Source organism: Grampus griseus (genome assembly GCF_964374135.1).
Source record: "Grampus griseus genome assembly, chromosome: 5".
NCBI lineage: Eukaryota > Metazoa > Chordata > Mammalia > Artiodactyla > Delphinidae > Grampus > Grampus griseus.
In genome coordinates this window covers 128,365,199-128,378,535 of record NC_138998.1, presented here as the reverse complement: position 1 = coordinate 128,378,535, position 13,337 = coordinate 128,365,199, and the positions used below count along the sequence as shown (strand labels likewise).

Below are 13,337 nucleotides of genomic sequence, written 5' to 3'. Positions count from 1 at the left end.
TGTAGGTCTAAGACTTGACAAATATAGCATGCAAAGTAACTGAAAAAACAAGCAAACCACCAAAAAGGTGCCCTTCAAATTCCCAACCATTCCTTAAACACCTTCTCACCCCAACTCATAATAAATTTGAGTCAAAAAAAAGGATTAAGAGGAAAAAGTGTTAAGTAACAATGTTAATTAAATAAGGCAGCAGTTACAGTAGAGCAATTAGAATATGAATCACAGATATGAAACTTTTTAATTTTAGTAGAGGTACTAAATTGAAATGCTTTATTTAAAGATAACCTAATCCACTAATCCGTGGTAGGCACTATAGTACTAGGTATCTCAATATACATAGCTAAAACTAAAATTTTAAAATCTATTTCTTGTTATTGATGTTAACTTGGAAGTCAAAATTACCATCTCTAAAATGGAGATTAACGAGCTGTAGACTTTCCACCTGAGCCCTCAGATAGCTACTTTCCAATATACAGTCACAAGATTTAGTCAAATAAGTAATAATTTGAGGCCTGTAAAAAAAAAAAAAAAGCTGAAATATTTCTCAGTTCAAATATTATTTGAGGAACAACTGAGTAGGTAAATACTATTGATTTTTTACCTGAGATGAAAATTATTTTGGCAGTATTGTCTTTCTAAATTCTATCCAAAAAAGTAACACCATTTCAGAAGCCTACCCTAACCATCTATCACAGCTATTCGTTATTCTCAAATAGAAAAAAAACTATTAGTAATTATTTTCTATTTTATGAATTTACAACACTAAGTATTTATGTATTTACATTATTTGTTTGCCTTTCTCATCCATACAGAGCACCAAAACTTCAGATTGAGAAGAAGGAACAAGAATGAAACACAAGTCCTTTGAACATATCAAAGTGCAGTAAACAGTTTAGGAGTTAAAATTAAAGTGGAATTATTCTTGAAGTCTGAAAGGAATGGCAAATAAACTAACCACAGGACAGCTTTCCCTCCTAGAAGAAGAATGAGTGTGTAAAGAGGGAGTAATGTTCCTGTTTGTATCCCAGATTCAAGAATGTGGGTTCCAAAGAATGCTGGCCTATCCAGGCAATGAATCAACCATTCCATTCAAACCAGACTAGCCTCACCACTCACTGAGAGCCACAGACATCACAGATGGGCATGCCCTACAGAGTAAGAGAGAGAGTGGTCCTCTTGGTATAGACACAATCAGAAGCTACAAGATATTATTATATATTCTTCTTTCCCTGAAAGTATTAGGAGAATAACAGAGAACCTTAGAACTATTTAAGTAGCAGTCCCCAACCTTTTTGGCACCAGGGACTGGTCTCATGGAAGACAATTTTTCCACGGATGTCAGGGAGGATGGTTCAGGCGGTAATGTGCACGACGGGGTGCAGCAGATGAAGCTTCGCTCACTTGCGCACTGCTCACCTCCTGCTGTGCAGCCCAGCTCCTAACAAGGCCCAGTACCAGTCTGTGGCCTGGGGGTTGGGGACCCCTGGTTTACAGTACTGAAAGAAATGTATTCCTACTACATGTAATTTTTTGGATAGAACAGGCAAATTTTCAATTTTAAAATCATTTTAAAATAAAACATTTATTTGATCTGACTGTAAAAATAATACTTGATCATAGTAGGATACATAAGAGGAAAAAAATCACCAAAAACTCCAAAGACAATCACATTTTCTTTTTCTACTCAGAAGTATGCGTCTGTGTGTAGTGTTGATATAAGTAGCAGGCAAGGATGACACTGTTGGCCATCCAGTTCCATTCGCCCCCTCATTTTCTAACCACATCCTGATTGTGCCCACAAATCTGCTCTCTACCTGAGGCCATGAGTTTCTGGGGTAGCAAACCCTAGTCCCAACCCAAGATGAATCGCAATCCATTTAAGCCAATCACAGTGGTCCCACTTCTCTTCACGTTGACTGATTTAGGCGTAAACTTATGCAATGCTGGCCCCACAAAGGAGAGGCTAGGGTGGTATTCACTATGAGGTCTTTGGGAAAGGCTTTTATCACTAATAAAGAGACATCACAGAAAAAAAAAAGTCTTCTTCCAAGAACCTCAGTTATATTTACTGGTACACTTGAACTTGTGCCAGTCATCTTGCAACCATAGGAGGAACTAGCCACAGACAAAAGAAAGACATATCCTACATTTTCAACCTTTTCCCACTGACCTTATTTTTAAATACATACAGATGCAGACACACAACCTTCTTGACCCAACCTCCCCCAACTAAAATCTCTCTCTTCCCTACTCTTCATTGCTATGCTTCTCGAAAGAGTGGTCAAAACAAGCTGCCTCCTCCACTAAATTATGCATTCATCACTGACATTCCTAAGGCTTTCTTAATTTCCCAAAACTTAGGCTTCTCATACCCTATGGTTTCAAGCCACATCTTACATGTTGCTATTTTAGCAATTAACACATGCTATAGTAATGGTCTGCCTGTCAGACTGTAACCTCTGAATAATTCTGTATTGCCAACATCTAGAAAAGTTCCTGGCATATCAAGGCACAAATATTTGTTTCATAAACCAAATGTACACCCAATACCTAACACGTAGGCATACCATGAATGTTGAAATAAGTTTAGCAACCCTACTATCTACTCACACCAGAATATGTGTTTGAGTGTAAACTGGGGAGAAGAACAACACGCACAGGAAGATAAGAGACCAAAGTGCCTTGAAACTTAAAAACACAATTATTCTTTACTCCCCAGGGATCAGAGAGCTGGTCAAAGTTAACTCAGTAGGAGAGAAGAGGATGTTTCCACACTGGTGTATGAGAAGCAATGGCAGGGAGGCGTGCTAGTATCTGAGCAGCTCTGCCACTGGTGAGCACTGTTGCCAACCTGCTCCAGAGAGGAAAAGGTGTCCCAGACCTCCTGGGGTCTGGAACAGGCAACAAACCAGGCCAGTGACAACAGACTTGTGCTCAAATGCAAAACACGTTTTTTTTAAAAACCCAGAGAAATATATCTAGAGCTTGAACAGTACTTGCAACAGTCCAAGAGACAATGAAGCAGGCAAAGTTGGTCATAGCTAAGACTCATCCCTAAGCAGCATTTCCTTTGATATCTCTGGATGACAACTGGGAATGAAGGAATGAAGCAAAGATCCCTATTCAGCTGGGCAAAATTCTTTTCTACTTCAAAAGTCTCTTACTAATGTAGGAAAACTGATTAAAAGGGCAATGTCTTTTTTCTTACTTCCCCTTTTAATTTTAGTAGTAAATCCTATCTAGAGAAGCCCTGCTGGGAACACTCCTCAGAAAAACAGAGTAAATAGAGACATCAGGTACTCTGAAAATGTAAAGTGTCTTGGGCCAAGATTTGACAACCACTTTACATTTTATAAAATAACAGTTCAGTGTAAAATACTCAGTAATGAAATTACTGATCTTACCAAAACGCACTTACTCCAAATTGACAAACTAATAATTACAACCTAATAAGTTCACTGAAAGACTAATAAATCTTTTATAACCACCTATTTTATAGCAAACTCTCTGATGGATAAGTACATCTCCTCACTGATTTAACTGACTTCCAAAAGACGCTGGCACATTTTAGAGAAGGAATAAGGCATTAAGGATATGAAGAAACCAGCAAGTAGGGTCTTCCCATTTTTTCAATAAGACCCTAAGAGTTCATCTCCTTAGGCCAAAAACATCTCCCCTGGGAATCCTAGAGGATGACCAGTCAGTAAAAAGAAGAGACTAATGACAGGGGAAAAAAAAAAAAGGCAGAAGAGGGAGGTAAGATATTCCCCATACCAGGTTTAGTCTATAACCTTAGAGGTGGGATATTGACAAGGTCCAGGCACAAAGGAACTGAAAAAATGACCCCACTATATAAAACACTTTTTAATGTAATTCCACTTTAATGGGGGATGGGGAAGTGGAGTAAAGCTAACCACTATGACTCTGATTCAATCTAAGAAATGACCAATTAAAAAAGTGAAAATGACTTTACCAGATAGAAGCTAAGAACAGTTATTTTCTTACAAAAATATCCTTTGGGGACTTCCCTGGTGGCGCAGTGGTTAAGAGTCCGCTTGCCAATGCGGGGGACATGGGTTCGGGCCCTGGTTGGGGGGATCCCACATGCCGCGGAGCGGCTGGGCCCGTGCGCCACGGCTGCTGAGCCTGCGCTCTGGGGCCCGCGAGCCACAGCTGCTGAGCCCATGTGCCGCAACTGCTGGGGCCCGCGCCCCTGGAGCTCCTGCTCCGCAACGAGGGAGGCCACTGCGGTGGGAGGCCCGCACTGCAGCGAAGAGTGGCCCCTGCTTGCAGCAGCTGGAGGGAGCCCGCGTGCAGCGGCGAAGACCCAACGCAGCCAAAAGTAAATAAATAAAATACATAAATTTATAAAATATATATATATCCTTTGATTACTAACTTTCCTAAGGCATTAAGAAAATGACTTAAATTTATTTTTAAAAGAATATGATTTGCACACAGCTTCACCTGCACCGATGTAACATTTTCTAAACGGTGCCAGTACTGAGAAAGGAGCCAGCAGCCCGCCAACTCCACTGCATGCCCACAGTGCTCCTAGGACAGTCATTAACAACCAAGATCCTGGCAACCACTATTTCTTTGTTCCTTATATTTGCTTGGGGACAATTTTTATGATCCTACTAATAGTCTCTAAATTGTCCCTGATCCTAAATAAAACAAAGGATCTGTTCCAGAGGAGTGATCATATTAAAGAAAAGTATTAGATGTATAAGAGGTTTAGCATCTAGACAACCCAAATTATATTTTGCTCAATCCAATTCTAAGTCAATTACAAGGAAAAAGAAGTCAGAAGACAAATTTTCTTTCTATCTCAGGAGATGAACTAAATGATTTAAATCCAGGTGCTTCCTCAATCCTCACACCAATGATGGAAACAGAAAGTAGAATTCTAAATGATCAAGGGTTTCAATTCGGTGCATATTTAAAATAACTTAAGAGGTACAACATACACCGTTTTCTCTTTCACTCTTTAAAAAACCCCAAGTTTCAAAACCACAAAACTAAAATGAATCCATATTATACTAGTGCAGCAACTGACAGTTTACTGAACAAACAGCCAAAGCACGTTCACTGTTCCATGGAGATAAACAGAAGACATGTATCTTCATTAAGAAACTTACACTCTAGTCAAAAGGATGGTCAAAATGTTTGACACAACCTTTCTGAATTACTAACGGGTGCAAGAAGCCACATGATAAACATATTTACTGTTTATCATGGATAATTTTTCTATATTAGCACAAACATGTCATTTAAAGAAAATACAATACTTAGAAGTAACTGGCAGGTAAATTTACATTCTAAATGTTCACTGCAAGTCAGTTATGAGAATCAAAAAATGAGTTCTGTCCTGATGTTAATAAGCAGGAAGGGGGTAGACAGGTTACTAACCCTGCTGGACCACAGTGCCCTCAATTATAACATGAAGAATAGGTTAGATGCAGGATGGCAGATGTTATTTCTTCAAAAGCCAATTCCAAATAACTGGTGAAAACTGCCTCTAGAGCATTTTGCTGGGACTGTTAGATTCCTTTACTAAAAAGCCATGTCCTATGTTACTTGCCCTCAGAAGTTGGGTGTTTGAGATGCTGCTACTGATTTGTCAGAATGTTCACTTGAGTTGTTTTCCCAGTAGCAGCCACGTGCTGTACACCCACGCTTCTCCTCACTCTCTCCTCTGATCAGTCCGTGAAATGCAGCTCAGGGAGGCTGCAAAATGTGGCTGTGTAATCAAGCGCTTCCCTGATTCTGAAGAACAGACAATAACAACTAATGCGTACTGATGTTTAATATGGAGCCAGCACTGTTCTAACTGCTTAACACATATTAATGCACTTTACAACAACCCCTATGATATAGATTCTATTATCATCATCCCATTTTACAGATGAGAAAAAGAGGCACAACTAAGTGAAGTAACTTATCTAAGGCTTCACAGCAGGTAAGTAACAAAGCAAGAACTTGACCTTCGGCAGTCTGGCTCCAGATGGCCCACTTTTAACAACTTTGCTTACTGCTTCTCTGTCAACTGTACAGTGATCAAATCTACAACTTCACTTTTCTTAATGCTATGCACTAAGCCAGAAGCCCAGGTTTCATGGTGGTATAAGTCTATATTTTATCTGCAGTCTTGAAATGTTTACTTTCTCCAAGGGGCCTGGATTCTGGCAAATAATGCTCAAATTACCCACACCTTGAGCTTCGGCATATTACCTTGTTTGGCATATTTTAAAAAATTGTAACAGTTTCATAAGTCACCCATTCAGCCACACAAAATACACCCTCCATTTAGTAGAACCCTCAGAAAATGTGAGTTTAGGGTTAAAGAAATTCTCCCATTAACAGAACATTAGTCAGAAAATTGGGAGGACGAGATGATTCTTAAAACGTAAGTCTGGGAGAGGATCAGCACTGTGAAGAGAAGTAGCCGGGGGAATGCCACTTCCCAAGTGATTTGCTGGATGTGAAGTCTTATTAATCCTTGTTAAAGGGGGCCCTTGTAAACCTGGCCCCCAAAAATGCAGACTTCAAGGAGTAACAGTGATCTTTCAAAGAATTTGTTATATACAAACTATACTCCAATGTGCAGATTATCTTCTGGTGGTCCCATTATACCCTTTTTACCTATTACACTTCAAATCATACCCATGAAACAAACCAACCGTCTGGCTTGTCTCCAAATTCAAAATACACGGTATTATATGTAATAGGCAACAATGTATTTTTTGTTATTTCCATTCTCCACATCAACAATGCAATAAGAAATTTACACTTAAGCTTCTAATCTTTAAAATACAGCATAAAAAGAATAGAACTACATGTGAAATAAAAATTAAAATGAATTAAGAACATGTGAAAGAATGACAGCTTTCAAGAGGAAATCACAAATTTAAAAAAAAAAAGTACCCCAGTTGTTGAAAGAGTGTTACTGGCAGTGGTTAACAAACTCTTTATGTTCCCCAACAGAAAAGGGGTGGCATAAACCCAAGTTATATAACATGCAGGTACTACTGTTACCCTATATCTTGAAGATGAATGTCTTTCTTATTTTATATAAAAGTGAATTTTCAAAAAATCAAGGGTTTATTATTTTCTTCCAAATGAATCATCTTGCACTCACATTAGAATCCCTAATCCCTAAAAAATTCATGATTTTTAATCTCTTCTAGTCCCAAACGTAAAGCATCTTTTTCTACTACAGAATGTTTTAATGAGCTACCGTCAATAACAATCAGTCATTCTTCTGACCACAGATAAGGGTCAGATCCCCCCACTCCACATTTCCCTTCCCTAAACTCTGTTAGCAATAGGGACTGTATGCTTGGGTCCTGTGCTCACTTTTAAAGCAAGAAGTAATGATCCGAGATGGAAAGACACCAGCGCCATCACTAAGACAATGATCCATATGGTTTGCCTTTCACCCGACAGTGCTTTCAGACAGTGCTTTCAAGACTCGACCCAAAGAGACTTGTTAATTCCACCCACATTCTCCCTCCCCTCCTCTCTGCCACCAGAAACAACTAGTGTATGTATGAAAAGCCAGGGGCCATGAAAACCACGAGGAAGGCTCCTTTTGTGTTCTCCTAAAGAAATCTTTATGAAGAACAAATTAAGTTCACTTTCTGAAATGTATAAACCACAAAACAACAAAACCACAAAAGGGAAACTAAGTACAATAAGAAGAGTAAATATTTTTCTTACACTACTATTAAGAGGTGACTCCTAGCTGCAAATTTCTTCCTCAGTTTTAGCTCTCTCCAGCACAAACTTCTCAGGCAGTAGGTCACGAGGCTGCTCTGTGTTTACCCACCACCTCAGCGCTCCTTGGCCACTTCCTAAGAGCGCTGGCACCTCACCCACTGATTACCTGTATCAACACAGACAACCCCAGCTTCAGGCCTCTGAAGCAACCCCTCTTCAGTGCTCCTTGGCCTTTTACAGTGGAGGCATGTGATGAGAGTATCTGCACCAGCTGTTCCTAATTACCTCTCAGGCTGGGGCGAATGACTCAGCAACCCAACTTTTTTTAAGGAGTCATCTACCTTGTTAGCCAACCAACATATTGAACAATGGTAAACCACTTGACAGAGCCACAGGTTAAACAACAATAATGCACGATGCCATGCCATCACTTAAACCAAGGCCATCCTACTCCCAGCTGACTCACCAAGTGTTCTTTTTCCCCAGGCTTCTTTAATCCAAAGGCTGAAGTGGCAAGCGCCTTCAAGCCCAGCCCAGCCCTTGCACCACGACCCAAGACCAGGAAGAAGCAGCCGGCCTCTTCCCACTTCTCTGCTTGACCATGTGAAGCGCTCAAGCGCTCTGACACTAACACCTCCGGTGTTTCCACCCTTTATCTTTCGGAACTGCTTGAAATGCAAACCCTCCTGGATATAAGCAGTGTTAAACTACATGAACAAAGACCTAGTCGTGGCACCCTCCAGACCCAATACTGATAGAATTCTCCCAAAAGATAGGCATCCCTACAAAACAGCCTTTGTTCCTTCAAGCGTGACATTGGAGCCTGTTTTTCCCACACACGTTCTTTCACAATCACTACTACGCTATACCTTGAATCAGCCCAAATTCAACGCAGAAGGCTCACTGCACAAAAACCTTCTGTACAATTCTACTCAGTGACATTAAACTACCGTGCAAGAAAGAGAAAGCCATGGCACTCGCGTTTCATTAGACGAGCACAAAGCTGGTGTCTCTACGATCAACACCCACTCTCACCCGACTGTGGGAGTCTTTAATTACAACGCGCGGGCAAAACTCCAACAAAGGGAGCCCTGGGATCTCCGGGCCCCCAAACCAATCTTCGCTAAACCCAGCCCCGCAGGGTGGTATTTTTTGCTCCAGCCACGAACTCGGCCTTTCTTACGTGATTACACGCGCGACCTACACCCAGGCTGGGCAGACGGGAGGCAAACAGCTCGCCGGACGCGGCGGCTAACGAGGGTGGTGGGAGAGGGCGGAGGGACGATACTGAGCCGGGCCGGCCGCGCGGGCGGTGCTGATGTGTCACAGCCCCGGCGGGCCGCGCGCCGGCTGGGGATTGGGGGGGGGGGGGTGCCGGGCTCGGACCCGGGTGCCCGAGAGGCGGGGGAGGGGGAGCGGGCGCCCGGGCCCCAGTACATCCCGGCCCCCCGCCGGCCGGCCCGTGATAAAGTACAGCGCGGGCCCGTAAACAACGGCGCCGGCCGCGCGCGGGGCCACGGGGCGCCGACCCGTCGCCCCTTCCGGCGGACGAGGCCACTTCCAGGAAGGGGAGCTGCAGCCGCCCCCCGCGGGCCCCGCTTAATGCCCCCCGCCCAGAAAGCAGCAGCCCCGGTCTCCCTCACCGCCTCCCCAGGACCTGCCCGCGGACCGCCCCTCACAGGCCGGCGGCCCAGACCGCGCGCGAGACGCCGCCGCGCGGACCCTGCCGGGGAAGGGCGCCCGGGACAGGCGAGCTACTCACCAGAGCCGAGGCGCGACGCAGCCCGACTGACGGCAGCGAGCGAGCCTGGCGGGCCGCGCGGGCAGCTATCAGGTGACTCACTCCGTCTCCGCGGCCGGCCGCCCCTCCCCTCTCCTTCCTTTCCCTTTCCTCCCTCGCCTCCCCTCCCTTCCCCTCTCGTTCCCTCCCCTTCCCTCCGCAGTCGCGGCCTCCGCCCCCTCCCGGCGCCCAAGCCCCGCCCGCCTCGCGAGGTCCCGCCCCGTAGGCCTGCCTCGCGAGACCCCGCCCTTCCCGCTCTGTAGCGCCTAAACCCCGCCCTCACTAGAGGCCCCGCCCCGCCAGCCAGGAAGCCTCGGTACGCGGATCCCTGCGGCTTCCTGCGCGTAGCCAGAAGCCCACGCGAGGAGATGCAGGGAGGCATCGCGCGAGCCCTGGGCAGGGCAGGCCTCGAGGAGGCGGCGGCGGGGTCCCGCAACCTCCGTGGGCAGCGCCCCTTTGCGAGCGCAGCCCGCAGCCTGAACGAAAAAGCCACCCGAGGACCACCTCCTCCTTTCCTGCTGAAAGCAGAAAGGAAAAGCCTGACGGCCTGCTCGCTCTAAGTGTTGCCGGGATACCCGGAATCGAGTGCCAGCGGACACCAGCAGGGAGGACGAGAGCCGGCCACGTCTCTCCCCAGACCAGACCCCCTCAGGGGTAGCTTCTGGCAGCCCCCGCAGGAGAGCTTCTCCTCTGCCTCCTCCTGGGGGTGGCGGGGCGCCCAGGTTCGCAAGGTTCTTGAGCTTCTTGATAGGGATGCATCAAGTGCATCCAGGATTTTGTAGAAAGCATCTGGCAGCCCTACTTTTGTCTGACAGTGAAAACAGTGGCGTCAGCTAACAGGTGTTCCCTTTACGTGGTGGCCGCCAGGAAACTTGGAACCAGGTTGAGTGCCCAGTGGTGTCAGCCGGCTCATCTTAAGCCCAAGTCAGGCTTTCATCTTCTGCTGCTTATTCCGGTGTTCATCCAATTGTTGGTGTTAAAATTAAGTTCGCAAGCCATTTAGCATCTCTGGAGTTCAAAGCACTGACTGTGCGAAAAGATGTGCACCTGGCAAAGCCTACACTTATCAATCTAAAGGGAGACCCGAGCGCTCTGGCACTGTGCCAGCCGACCTGATTGGAGTTGGGATCTTGTGAAGGGATTTTGCCGTTGGCTTTTGAGTTCAGGTCGAAAGACAGAAAGAAGTCGATGGCTGGACAGCATCAGCACCAAGATGTGTGGGCTCATTCTTGCACACCGGAAGACAGCCCTGGACCTCTCAGGGCAAAAAAAGACTGCCACGTTAATGAAGTCAGGTATTATCACTAACATGACTGCGTTTGTATTCACAGGCGGTGAGACTTAGGGACATTTGAGTTACATCCAAAATACACGAGAAAATAATGAGTGAAATCGTGTGGGAGTCCAAGGGGTAAAGTGATTCACTGTGACCTAGAATTTGGGCAGTAGGTAACATTTGCATTGGGTCTTAACTGGGAAGAATGGGGCCCTGCAGTCCAGGGAAGGAAGAGCATATGCAATAGTCCAGACATAGGAGGCAGATGGCATTTCAGGCTACCTGAGTTCATGGTGGGGTAAAAATATTTAGTTAGAAAGGAGGAAAGAACAATTGGAAATAGACATGGAAGGACTGGGGTTCTTACATGCACCTGAGCATTTTTGAGGCTTCACTCACCTTCCACCCAAAGCCAGTGGAATTCTTCCTTCATCCCACACCTTTGCAATTTCTTCAAGAGGAAGAACAGACCCTTCCTCTTTGCGAGGAACTCTTCCTTCTGTACTCTCGATAAATGGCAGTGAAAGTTTCTAGCATATGCTCTGATATGTTAAATTATTTGAAAAGTCTTACAAAGGTATACCAAGGTGTTGAGAATATCAAGGCTGTTAAGGCTGTTAGTGTTCATAAGAATCTCTGGATAGCCAGGACATGGAAGCAACCCAAATGTCCATCAACAAAGGAATGGATAAAGAAGTTGTGGTACATATACACAGTGGAATATTACTCAGCCATTAAAAGGAACAAAACAGTGCAATTTGCAGAGACATGGATAGACCTAGAGACTGTCATACAGAGTGAAGTAAGTCAGAAAGAAAACAAATATCGTATAATATCGCTTATATGTGGAATCTAGAAAAATGGTACAGACGAACTTACTTGCAAAGCAGAAATAGAGACATAGATGTAGAGAACAAACTTATGAATACCAAGGGGGGAAGGGGGGATGAATTGGGAGATTGGGATTGAGATATATACACTACTATGTATAAAATAAATAACTAATGAGAACCTACTGTATAACACAGGGAACTCTACTCAATGCTCTGTGGTGACCTAAATGGGAAGGAAATCTAAAAAATGAGGTGATACATGTATATGTATAACTGATTCACTTTGCTGTACAATAGAAACTAACACAACATTGTAAAGCAACTATACTCCAGTAAAAATTAAAAAAAAAAAAGAATCTCTGGGGTACTTGTTAAAAATGTAGATTCCTGGGCTCTGCCCCCAAAGATTCTGGTTTCATAAGTCTGAATATGACCCAAGGATCTGCATTATTTTTAATAGTTATGCAAATGGTCTTCAAACATCACTTGAGAAGTACTGAGTTAAAGCTTATGGTATATATTAGGTACAGGGCAGAAAAACAAAATTAGAGAATGATATAAAACCAAATCAGAATGGGAAGGGCCTCATGCACTGTGCCTACAGTTTGAACTTTATCCCATGGGCTGAAGGGAGTGTGTAGAGGTATTTAAGTCATGTGATTGTTTTTAGAAGCTAATTCTAGAGAATCTCATTCACTCCATTTCCATTGCCTTAGCTCCTTCTGTCTCTAAATATTCATTCACTAATTAAATCAACGATATTTGGAGGTTGAACAAATTGTTTTAAACTGTAAGCAATTACCAAGATAAAACAAGAATAGGTCGCCACAAGTTGAAAAACTGCCAGTTCACATTTCTTCCCTCAAAAATGATTATGAATTAAAGCCCTACCACCCCTAGCCCTAGGTTGAAAGATTTTTGTAAAAAATGAACATATTTCATTAGAAGACAGGCTTCCTTGAGCAGGATGGGCAAACACACCCCAGTGTTTACCTGCTATCTGAAATGAAAGATAAGGTGAAAGGAATGTAGCCTCTGACTTGGGATATTCACAGCTTCTAAGATTTGAAAAAGGCAGAAATTATAAAATAAGCTACAAGGATATATTGTACAACACAGGGAATATAGCCAATATTTTATAATAACAAATGGAGTATAACCTTTAAAAATTCTGAGTCACTATATTGTACACCTGTCACATATAATATTGTACATCAGCTATACTTCAATTTTTTTTGAAGGCAGTAAAAGAGAAAAAAAGAACACAATATTGGAGCAGTAGAACTTAATGTGACAGGGGCCAAATTGGTGAAAGAGGTGCTACTTGAATACCAGATTTAATGACAACCAAAGTGGCACAGTGTAGGGTCCAAGTAGGGAAAAATTCTTGTGCCTCCAAAAACCAACTGGAGTAACTCTTTTGTCACTCTCCCCATTGAGAAGGGGAATCTGTTGTCCATCCACTCGAATCGGGGTTGGCCCTGTAACTGCAGAGCCAAGAGAACACTGCAGAAGTGATGCTCTGTTAGTTCTGGGTCTAGTCTTTGGATTGGCATCTCCCACTTCCTCTTTCTTGGGACGCTCCCTCACAGACAAGTCACCATGCTGTGACAAGCCCAGCATGGGACATGTGTAGCCTCTCCAGGCAACAGCCCTAGCAGAACAACCAGCCAATAGTTGGCATTAAATGTGTCATGTGAGCGAGCCACCTTGGTTGTTCTCTTCT

General features: G+C 43.9%; 1 protein-coding gene across 1 annotated transcript in view; it reads right to left on the bottom strand.

Moving 5' to 3' along the window:
- The window catches only part of BACH1 (BTB domain and CNC homolog 1), a 45,848-nt gene extending 36,286 nt beyond the window's left edge, over window positions 1-9,562 (bottom strand). The window contains exon 1 of the mRNA XM_082655441.1: window positions 9,485-9,562. The gene's annotated coding sequence lies outside the window, so the exon portion shown is untranslated. The remainder of the gene's footprint in view (window positions 1-9,484) is intronic.
- Window positions 9,563-13,337: the final 3,775 nt, after the last annotated feature.